Source organism: Falco rusticolus, chromosome Z (genome assembly GCF_015220075.1).
Source record: "Falco rusticolus isolate bFalRus1 chromosome Z, bFalRus1.pri, whole genome shotgun sequence".
NCBI lineage: Eukaryota > Metazoa > Chordata > Aves > Falconiformes > Falconidae > Falco > Falco rusticolus.
The window spans coordinates 46,082,220-46,092,827 of NC_051210.1; positions in this window are offsets into that span (position 1 = coordinate 46,082,220).

The window sequence follows — 10,608 nt, forward strand, 5'->3', positions numbered from 1 at the left end:
ACAAGGCCAAGTTTTGATCTGCAACAATTATTTTCCAAGATCTATACCCTAACATAGTTTACTTTGTTGGTAAACCTTACTCTCCTTGTAGCATAAGTGGAATAGAGAGATCTTAACCAAAGTTTATGGGTTATATGCATGATAGGTTATCAACTAAAACAGAAAAACAAACTAGCAGAGATATGCACAGAGGTCATGTGATGAGGGATCTGTTTGATGAAATTACAAGCTTCAGAGAAAACAAACCCAAACCATCTTGTATGTTTTGAGTGTGGCACTAGCAAAAGATGCATTTTCTTCAGCGGCAGTTGTCAGGGAAATGCAGTTCCCTAGCCCTTTAGCCCGTATAATGGCAAATTGGAAATGTTGATTATGACAGTAGAAGTTGATTGAAAGGAAAGTCAAACTTCACTGAAATGAACATGGTAGCTTGACTCTATGAGACGCCTCCTAGCTCCCTTTCTTACTAAAACAAAATCCATAGGATGAAAAAGCTAGTTGCAGCTGTGGCATCCTTTTGAACTTGTGCTCATAATATGTTTTATATATATGCGTATATATATATAAAATAGATATGCTTTGTTAACCTCTTTGGAATGGCTAACAATCTACTAAAAGTGAAGAAACTTAAATGAATGCATTTTGAGGTACTACTTGTATTGCTGGTCAGACCCTGGGAGAAACAAAAAAACCCTAAGAGTTCATCTGTACTCAGGGAACAGGTCATAACTAATGAACTTGTAACCAATTACTGTTAGGCCTCGTGGTGAAACTCTTGTTTCAGCATCTCAGTCATTGTGAAATTGAGAGGTGCTGTAGTTATGCAAAGGGAAAGTATCTGATTTCATCAGCATAGGAAAGAATTTTTTTTCGAGGGGTATATTCACCAAAGAAGCCAAAAATTCATTAAAAAAATGTTGTAGCAAGTTTTTTAAAATTACTTCCAATTAAAACCAAAGAAATAATTACAAATTTAAATTTATTTCTATTTGGCTGAGTTCAAGAGGATCTCAGCAGCAGCATGTTCTTTGTGAGAGCCCAGACTCACTCAGTTTCAAAATATGAACAAGTGAGCACCTAGAATTTTCATTTAAAGGAGGGGCTGGTATGAAGTTAAATGTAAACATGTTATTAACAGAAAAATGGTTGTGATATGATTACAAGTGTGATAGAAGGAAAAAAGAGAAGGAAATTATTACTGTGCATTGCTGCATTCTAAGCAGCCTTTCTAATTTTAAGACAAATGTCTTAATGTTATGTGTATACTTGATAGAGGCAAGAGTAGCTGCATTTTGATTATACTTTGTGTCTATTTCTACAAATGCAAATGCTGTTTGTTTTCAAGAGGAGGGATTGGTGGAGGTCTGTATAGTGGTGTGTCAATGAGGAGTCACAGGTTTATTACTACTGTAAGCCAGCTAAATCTCCCTAGGTATTCACTTCTTTCTGGGAGATGCACATTTCTCTACAGTGAGGGTACTGTTTCCACATGCATTTAAAAAAACAGAAGCTTTTTTAAAAAGAGTTCTGCTTATATGGCCATTCAAAAGTGTCTCCAATGTTATGATGTATTTATATGACTCCTTATTTCCATGGGAAATTTGCAGCCAACTGTTATAGTCCAGAAACTTCTTCAAATACTGCAAAATATAGAGTTTAGGTTAATACTTGTAATCCATTTCACTGCCAGAAGGCTCCCTGGTGGTCTGAGTGGAAGGGGAGGATATTTCTAAACTAAAAAAAAAACCAACCCAACCCAACCCATGGTTTTCAGTTACAGCAACACCTAAGCAACAAGGTAGTTTCCTGGTGTTAAGAAAGGGCAGTCTTTGTCCTAAAGAGGTATGCTGCACAATCAAGGAGTGGGGGAGAGAGATATACAGAATTAAATGGATCACACAAATGAGGCAGCGTTTTCTATGCGAATTAATAAGAACATCAACAGAGCAATACAAATGAAGCTTTAAGTATAAGTCATTCTAGTCAGAACACTGTTAAAAGAATCTGGGTTACGAGGGAAGGCAAGTAAACAAAGGTCATTTGCATCTTTTTTGCTCTTGTGTTTCTGCCTGTCAAAGGACAAAATATCACACAAAATCACTACAGGTGAGTTTGAAATGTAAGTCAGTCCCTAAAGACTCCATTCAATACCATTCTTCTCACTGCACTGAGCTTCAAGCATGGGAAGAGTCCACAGATTCCTACCAAGGAGGAATGTTTGCACATTTTCTGCAGCTGTTTTCCTAATCAATATTAAAAATTAAGCACCAGTACAAGAAAAAATAAAAGGGGGAAAATAAAAAGGTGTTTTCAAGTCTTTTTAAACTTACCTCAAAACCAAAACACACCAAAGTCAGATCGTCAAAACTGCTCAGTACACACTTGGGGTGTCTGGAGGGAGACTTTCTTGGCATAGTCAGTGTGCTGGAATTTTCACTATTTCAGTAAAACACAATGTATGAATTTTATAGTCCCTTTTCTGAAGTGGGGAAAGTAATTTGTAACAGCCCACAAAAATAAAGAAGCCTTTAGTCAAGTGTGAACAGGGGAGAGAAGGAAAGTAGCCTGTCATGTTTTGAAGGCAATCAGATGTACTTTTTTGGAAAGATATATTTTAGACTTGAAGTAGTTTGGGGCTTTTTGCATTCAGCTAGGACTTCTGAGGAATGGTAGCCCATCCACTTAACGGGGAATGGCCGTCTGGCCTTTTAAAGCTTATGAAGAGGAGGTGAAGGATAAAATCAAGAGGAAAGGAAATGTCAGTAAATACAGAATCATTTAGGTTGAAAAGACCTTTGAGATCATCAAGTCCAACCATTAACCTAGCACTGCCAAATATGCCACTAAACCATGTCTCTAAGCACCGCATCTACATCTTTTTTAAATACCTCCAGCGATGGTGATTCCACTGTGTCCTGGGCAGCCTGTTCCAATGTTTAACCACCCTTCCAGTGATGAAAGTTTTCCTAATACCCCATCTAAACCTCCCCTGGTGTAACTTGGGGTCATGTCCTTTCATCCTACCTCTCATTTTTTTGGGAGAAGAGACTGATCCTCACCTCTCAGGTAGCTGTAGAGAGTGATAAGGTCCCCCCTGAGCCTCCTCCCCTCCAGACTGAACAGCCCCAGTTCCCTCAGCCGCTCCCCGTCAGACTTGTGCTCCAGACCCTGCACCAGCCTCGCTGCCCGCTCTGGCCACGCTGCAGCACCTCAGCGTCCCTCTTGCAGCGAGGGGCCCAAACCTGAACACAGCGTTCGAGGTGCGGCCTCACCAGTGCCCAGGACAGGGGGACCATCGCTGCCCTGGCCCTGCTGGCCACACTGTGTCTGGTACCAGCCAGGGTGCTGCTGGCCGCCTTGGCCACCTGGGCACACTGCTGGCTCACGCTCAGCCGGCTGTGGACCAGCACCCCCAGGCCCTTTCCCACCAGGCCCTTTCCAGCCGCTCTGCCCCAGCCTGTAGCGCTGTGTGGGGCTGCTGTGACACAAGGGCAGGACCCGGCACTGAGCCCTGTTGAACCTCACAGGAATGGCCTCGGCCCATCGCTCCAGCCTGCCCAGATCCCTCTGCAGAGCTTGACTGCCCTCCAGCAGGTCAACACTCCCCCACAATTTGGTGTTGTCCGCGAACTTGCTGAGAGTGCACTCAATTCCCTTGTCCAGATCATCGATAAAGGTATTAAACAGGACTGGTCCCAGTACTGAGCCCTGGGGAACACCACATGTGTACTGGTTGCCAGCTGCATGTAGCTCCACTCACCACCACTCTGGGCTTGGCCATCCAGCCAGCTTTTTACCCAGCGCAGAGTACACCTGTCTAAGCCATGAGCCACCAGTTTCTCTGGGAGAATGCTGTGGGAGACTGGTAAAGACTTTACAATGGTCCAGGTAGACAACATGCGCAGCCTTTCCCTCATCTACTGGGCGGGTCACCTTATCATAGAAGATCAGGTTTATCAAGCAGAACCTGCCTTTCATAAACCCATTCTGGCTGGGCCTGATGCCCCGGTTGTCTTGCACATGCCCTGTGATGGTGCTCAAGATGATCTGCCTCATAACCTTCCCTAGCAGTGAGGGCAGGCTGGCATACCTGTAGTTCCCTGGATCCTTCTTCCTGCCCTTCTTGCAGATGGGTGTCACACTGGCTAACCTCCAGTCTTATGGGACCTCCCCACTTAGTCAGGACTGTTGATAAATAATGGAGAGCAGCTTGGTGAGCTACTCCATCAGCTCCCTCAGTACCCTCGAGTGGATGCCATCAGGACCTGTAGACGTGTGCATGTCTACGTGCAGCAGCAGGTCACTAACACTGTTTCCTCCTGGATTCTGCCCTTCATCTCCGTCTTCCAGCTCGGGGGGGGGGGGGGGCGGGGGGGCTGAGTACCCTGAGGGTAACTGGTCTCTGCTATTAAAGACCGAGGCAAAGAAAGCATCAAGTACCTCAGCCTTTTCTATGCTTTGTGGAGTTCCCCCCTGCATCCAACAAAATATGGAGATTATTTTTGGCCCTTCTTTTGTTTCTAATGTATTTGCAAAACATTTTTTTTGCCATCCTTATGGCAGTGGACAGCTTGACTTCTGATCTCCCTGCCTAACTTTGTTGCATTCTAATAGTCCTCCTAAGTTGCCTTCCTCTTCTTCCAAAGGCAGTAGTATGTTACAGACACAGAAAAGGTCACGGTGAAATTAATGAGAAGGCTTCCTTGCACTCATATGGGAGGGGAGTGGGCCACATGGTTTACACAAAAAGCAACAAGAGAATTGAAGTGTGATTTTTTGTCATCTTTGAACACTTGTACCTTGTAAGTACTAAAGTACTGTGAGGGCACAGTACTTGAAAACAACCCTGTAAATGAAAGAATTGCCCTTCAACTTCAGTGATGCAAAATGGAGAAGTTTTCTTAAGGAATGGTGATTATTTAATCAGTTAGTTAGAAAGCATTAGAAAATAATTCCTTAGGTAACACTAATTCTTTCACTACGGTTTGAGAAAATGCACAGGAAATGAATTTGTCAATATTTATCTTACTGTTACTTTCTGTTCGGATATCTCCTGCACCAGTTGGACAGGTTCTCCCTTTTCTTTTTCACTATGAATGAATGCCTTTCTGGTCCTCTTGGCTTTGCCTTGACAAACAATGACGAATTTGCAGGATGCGCGAAAAAGGCATCCGGAGTTTCAGAACGGTATTCCAAAACTTCGAGCTTTGGTGCCACCTCGTGAGGAAACTGAGAACAAGGACAAGGCAATGCAGAAGAAATTCAGTCGACACAAGCAGAGATCTTATCCAGGCACTGTTTTCGAGGCTGAGTGATGCGTACTGAAATAGTTCTGCTTATTATAGAAAAATGGTGCTTTTTCTTCCCTTCCCTCTAACACCCCCCACCCTCCACCCCACCCCCGGTATATTTTTTGAGCTTTAGTTTCAAAAGGAGCAAGCAGAAGGAAAATGAGCTAGGGCTAAGATGTATTCTTAAGGAAGACATAGAGGTTTCTTAGAGCATTGAGACAGGCAACCACTGAATATGAAAATATACCAAAAAAATCAAAGCAAACCAAAACACCCCAAAAACGTACCAAACATATTGGGTGCTTACATCAAACCCTGCACCTAAAAGAGAGACTCACCTACCCTGCAGCCTGTCTTTCTGTCTCGCACTTGTGTGACATACAGGAGGCTCTGAGCAAAGGTGTTTATGAAATTATTATTCAGATTAAATTATTATTCACACAAATAAGGGTGAAATTCTAACAGATACCATAACAGAAGGTGCTATGGCAAGTTGATACAGCTAAGCAGCCCTGTGTGTTTACCTAGCATAAAGTGAAAAGACATCAATTTTTTTTAGAAAGTAAGTTGGTTTTCCATCTCCGTTCTAGAGGTGACCTGTGCAGAATGTTTTCAATTGTTCTTTCTGTTTATTATATGCTTCTTTTTGTTAAAATCATTGGTATAAGGTACACCAAAAGGTCTTTGAAAATCTGGCCTTTAATTTTTCAGTATCTTGTTTTGCAGTCTATGGAAATACCTTCTGCATTCAGCTGGACCAAGTATAGAAAAGCTAAACACAGTGCTTGCAAGGAATTCAGCTATTATAAAAGTGGTGACAACTTAATATAGCAAGAGAAGGTGACTATTACCATATTTAGTACTGTGTTCTATCATATGCTTTATAAATCAATGGACCAGGATGTTTCTGGATTTGTCTGAATAAAGAAAGGTTGAGATTAGATCTTGTATGTTCTTTGATCATACTATGCAGAACCTTTCATTAAACTGTTCATTATGATACCAACGCAGGTTTCCCGAAGAGCTGCAATTAATTAGTATTATATAATACGCCTTTATGTGACTCTAGCAATAATAACCTACATCCACAATTAAATTTACTATGCCTTGTTCAAAGTCCACTTAGTCCTTAATTCCTATTCACATTGAATGATTGTGGGTCATTATAAAAAATTGTGTTTGATTTTTCCAAACAGCTTATGAATAGAAATTGATAAATGAACAGAAAGTTTGGGTTTGTTACTGCTTAGTTTTATCTACTTTGAAAAGCAACACTTACTTTTTCTTCCTCCACCTCTTACCATATTCTAACCCGTGCTTGTCTGCTAAGCTACTGACAAATTTCTTATAAGCTTCTTGGCAGGCTATGTCAGACTTCAAGAAGTCCAATTGAATTGTAAAGGTCCTTTTGTTATTGCAATTTTTCAGCAAAGCTCTCCACTGTGGAGTCATCATGTTTAATTATAAGGATTATTAGGAAAAAAATAATATATTTTTCTAGATGTTTCACATTTCAGTTAGTATGAAGTTATTGAAAAATAAATACTTTTGATTCCAGAATTGCTATTTTTATTTCCAGATATGTTTATTTGAAATAATAAGTGGATGTAAATAAAGACTGTATATTTTTTATTATTCCTGCAAATACCATTCTGTTTTTCAGAAAAGACTGGAGAGGGTGTGTGGAATTTTTCTTGCATTATCTGAAATTAACAGTATGTGGCGTTGTTTGAAATGTATAAGTCGCCTTTATTTGATTGAAGTGAATGCTTCTGGAATGTCTAATAAACATGATACTTGGTCTTACAGGAAACTGAAGATTTTGTTAATCCATGGTACATCAACCAGGTCTGGAAACAATGTTGTAGTTAAGTTTTTGTATCAAATGCAGATATGAACATGTGGCAAATTACTTGAACTTGCTTAATTCCACTCCACAAAATGTAAATTTTAGATTTTTGAATTTATAATTTCAAGTTAGTTTCATGTATATGTGTATTTGGTTTATTAATAAGGAAAATACACAAATGTAGAATATGAAACTTTTAGAAATACACAACTCAAAACATACAGTGTCAAAGAAACCCCAGTCTCCATAGGTTAATTTGCACAAGATAAACTGGGGAAAAAAAAAAAAATTAGCTTCAGTGAAGCATCAATGCTTTTCATTAGATATCTCTACATTGAAGAAGATTCCTGCCTTTCCCTTTAATGCAGAATACGAAATGTTTTCCTAAGGCATAGCTTGGCTGTAGGAGAAATTGTCTGTACCGACCAAAACCACTAGATGCAGCTGTTGATACTTGCAGGAGAAAGGCACCACCCCACACCACCTCAGAAAGTAGGTATTTTGTTGGGTTTTTTGTGTGGTTTTGGATTTTATTTTATTCTTTATTTTAACAAATCTTCATGTTGTGGCTTTGCTTAAAATATTAGGGAGCCCCTTTCAGAATCCCTGCATTTATCAGTCCCTCTTCCATTAAACATCATACAAAAAGATAAAGTATAAAATGTAAACATGACATGAATGTTCATGAATTAATTATAAAGTAGTGATGTTTGAAAATAAATTAAGATATATGCTTCCAGCAATCGGCCTGACATTGCAGCTAGAGTGGTGTAGCGCGGGTTTCTTTTGCAGCATCAATGCATTTTACACAGCTAGGATATAGCAGTAATCCGATCAGCTCCAATTGCCACAATACCAGATGGATTCCTAAAAATAGAAGTCCTCTAGTAATCTGTCTGGATTATTGAACTCAGTGACCACTTAGCAATATATCAGGGAATGCTTGTGGAACTGAATTAAAACATATCATGAGGTTTTATTTTCAGAGACATCTAGAAATCTTCCATACTCTCTTCTACCATTTTCATGGGAAATGCATTTATAAGGATACCTGTTTGCTGTACTGCTTTTTAAAGTTTTTTTGGGTTTGGATTTTCTTTTCAGCTAGCAATACCATAGTAAAATTCAAAATAGTATTGACAGTACAACTCTAATATTTTATTGGAATAGTTTAACTAAATAAATACATTTATCAACAAAATAAGGTATAAGCCTGAATTTATAGCTTTTAGTATCATTTAGTTTCAAAACTTTTAGTATCACTTTCCTCTGTGATGGTTAAGAGAAGTATGTTTGCAGGCACATGTATTTGTATTTAGATGCTTTTCTAATGTATAATTGTAAAACATTTATTTAAGGAGAGAGAGAGAGAAAGGATGAATATGGTGATGGACAGCATCATGCATTTTCCTGGTTGTCACTTTTCATTCATTTTCCTGTGAATGAAAAAGAAATGAAGCCAGGGGTCTGATGCTGCATTTCATTGCTAGCTAATAAATGCAAACAAATATTATAATACAGTGGCAGTTACAGAAGAATGTTAACGACTGACTGTTGACAAGCACATCTACGAATGTTATACTGCTGGGAGAGATTCATGAAGATTTGGGCTTATTTTACTGTTAATGAAAGTGTTTTATTTGTTATTAACATGAATTGTGTTATACATAAAAACTGCTGGTAGGAGGGTGGCATCTACATCCCTATCTGAATGAAAATAAATGCCCTGCAGATACAAATAACCTGTCGCATAACGGTGTTATCCACTCCCTTGTGCACTTGTCCTTTGAGTTTATCTTCTGTTCTCCTGTGACTTTATATAATTTTAGTGGAATTTCCATTGCATACATGCAGTTATATCAACATTTGTAGATCCATATGTGGTACTCTGCCTCCATGGTGCCCTGCTGATTTGCACTGAAGCACTGGTAGTTTGTCCAGACATCACACAGCAAATGCCTACCTGGTCCAGGCAGCAATGCAAGTAGATTGTCGGTGTAAGAAACAGTCTAATGGTCAGACTGGTAGGTATTAACAAAAACACAACTTGGCTCCAGGAGTTGTGCCATGAGGAACTCCAAAATTCAAAGTAAAGTTAATCCCTGAAGCATTAAGTTAGTAATGAATTACACTGGTTTCTTAGGCATCTTTCCCTGCTCAGCCAGGGGAAATCCACTCCAACCACCAAGTGAGGAGAAAAACAGCAGCAGTTTTACCCTTTCTGAAGTTTTCCTGTTTTGTTTGGTCTTCTTCAAAAGTGGGAACTTCTCGTCTTTTCCTGCTCCCTAGTTTAACTACTTGACTCCTGTTTCCATATACCTAGTCCCATGCCACTGCTGACTGCCCAGTTTTTGTTTACACTGTACCAGCCTCATTAGATAGGTTGTTTCCTCTCCCCTCCTCTCCCCTCCTCTCCCCTCCTCTCCCCTCCTCTCCCCTCCTCTCCCCTCCTCTCCCCTCCTCTCCCCTCCTCTCCCCTCCTCTACCATCCTCTCCCCTCCTCTCCCCTCCTCTCCCCTCCTCTCCCCTCCTCTCCCCTCCTCTCCCCTCCTCTCCCCTCCTCTCCCCTCCTCTCCCCTCCTCTCCCCTCTCTCTCCCTCCTCTCCCCTCCTCTCCCCTCCTCTCCCCTCCTCTCCCCTCCTCTCCCCTCCTCTCCCCTCCTCTCCCCCTCCTCTCCCCTCCTCTCCCCTCCTCTCCCCTCCTCTCCTCTCCTCTCCTCTCCTCTCCTCTCCTCTCCTCTCCTCTCCTCTCCTCTCCTCTCCTCTCCTCTCCTCTCCTTTTCCTTTCTCTAACACATTCTTTCCTTTCCCCCCTTATTTCTGGATTTTTCCTAATTCCATATCCCAGGGATACAGGAGCAGAAGTCAAGACCTGAAGATGTAGCAGAAATCTAAACCAAATTCAGATATTATAGGAAGACTCTTGTCATGCATGGTAGTATACACACTGCTTTTGTCTCCAACATAATACCTGTCCCCTTGTTCCTTTTTCTCCATTTACTGGTATCTCTAGAACAATCACTTCTCTCTTGGAAATAATTTCACTGCATGTACTCAGTTTCTCAAACTCATACCCCTTCCTCCAGCACTACCTCTGAAACCATTTGCATGTGGATAATCCATCTGTCTCTCGTCCCTTTCTACCCTGCATCAAAACCCAAGAGTATTTAGCTTTGTCTTTTTTCCCCTGTCCTTGTATTCATTCTGCCCTTTTGCAATCCTTTCCCTTTTGTGAAAGACATTTCTGTATTTGGCTGTATGTCATAGATCATACTGCCATATGTTAACTGTTTGCTTTCTTTGTGTTGGCTTTCCTTTCAGACACTGATTTTCTGGATCTCTCTTTATCATTAGAGTCTTCTCTCACACCCTCTGAAGACTTCATCTTCCATACTGACAATTTTCTTATGGCCTTACCCTCATAAATCTTTAGTCACATCTCTCCAGTCAACTTGTAGCTCCAGCTTCA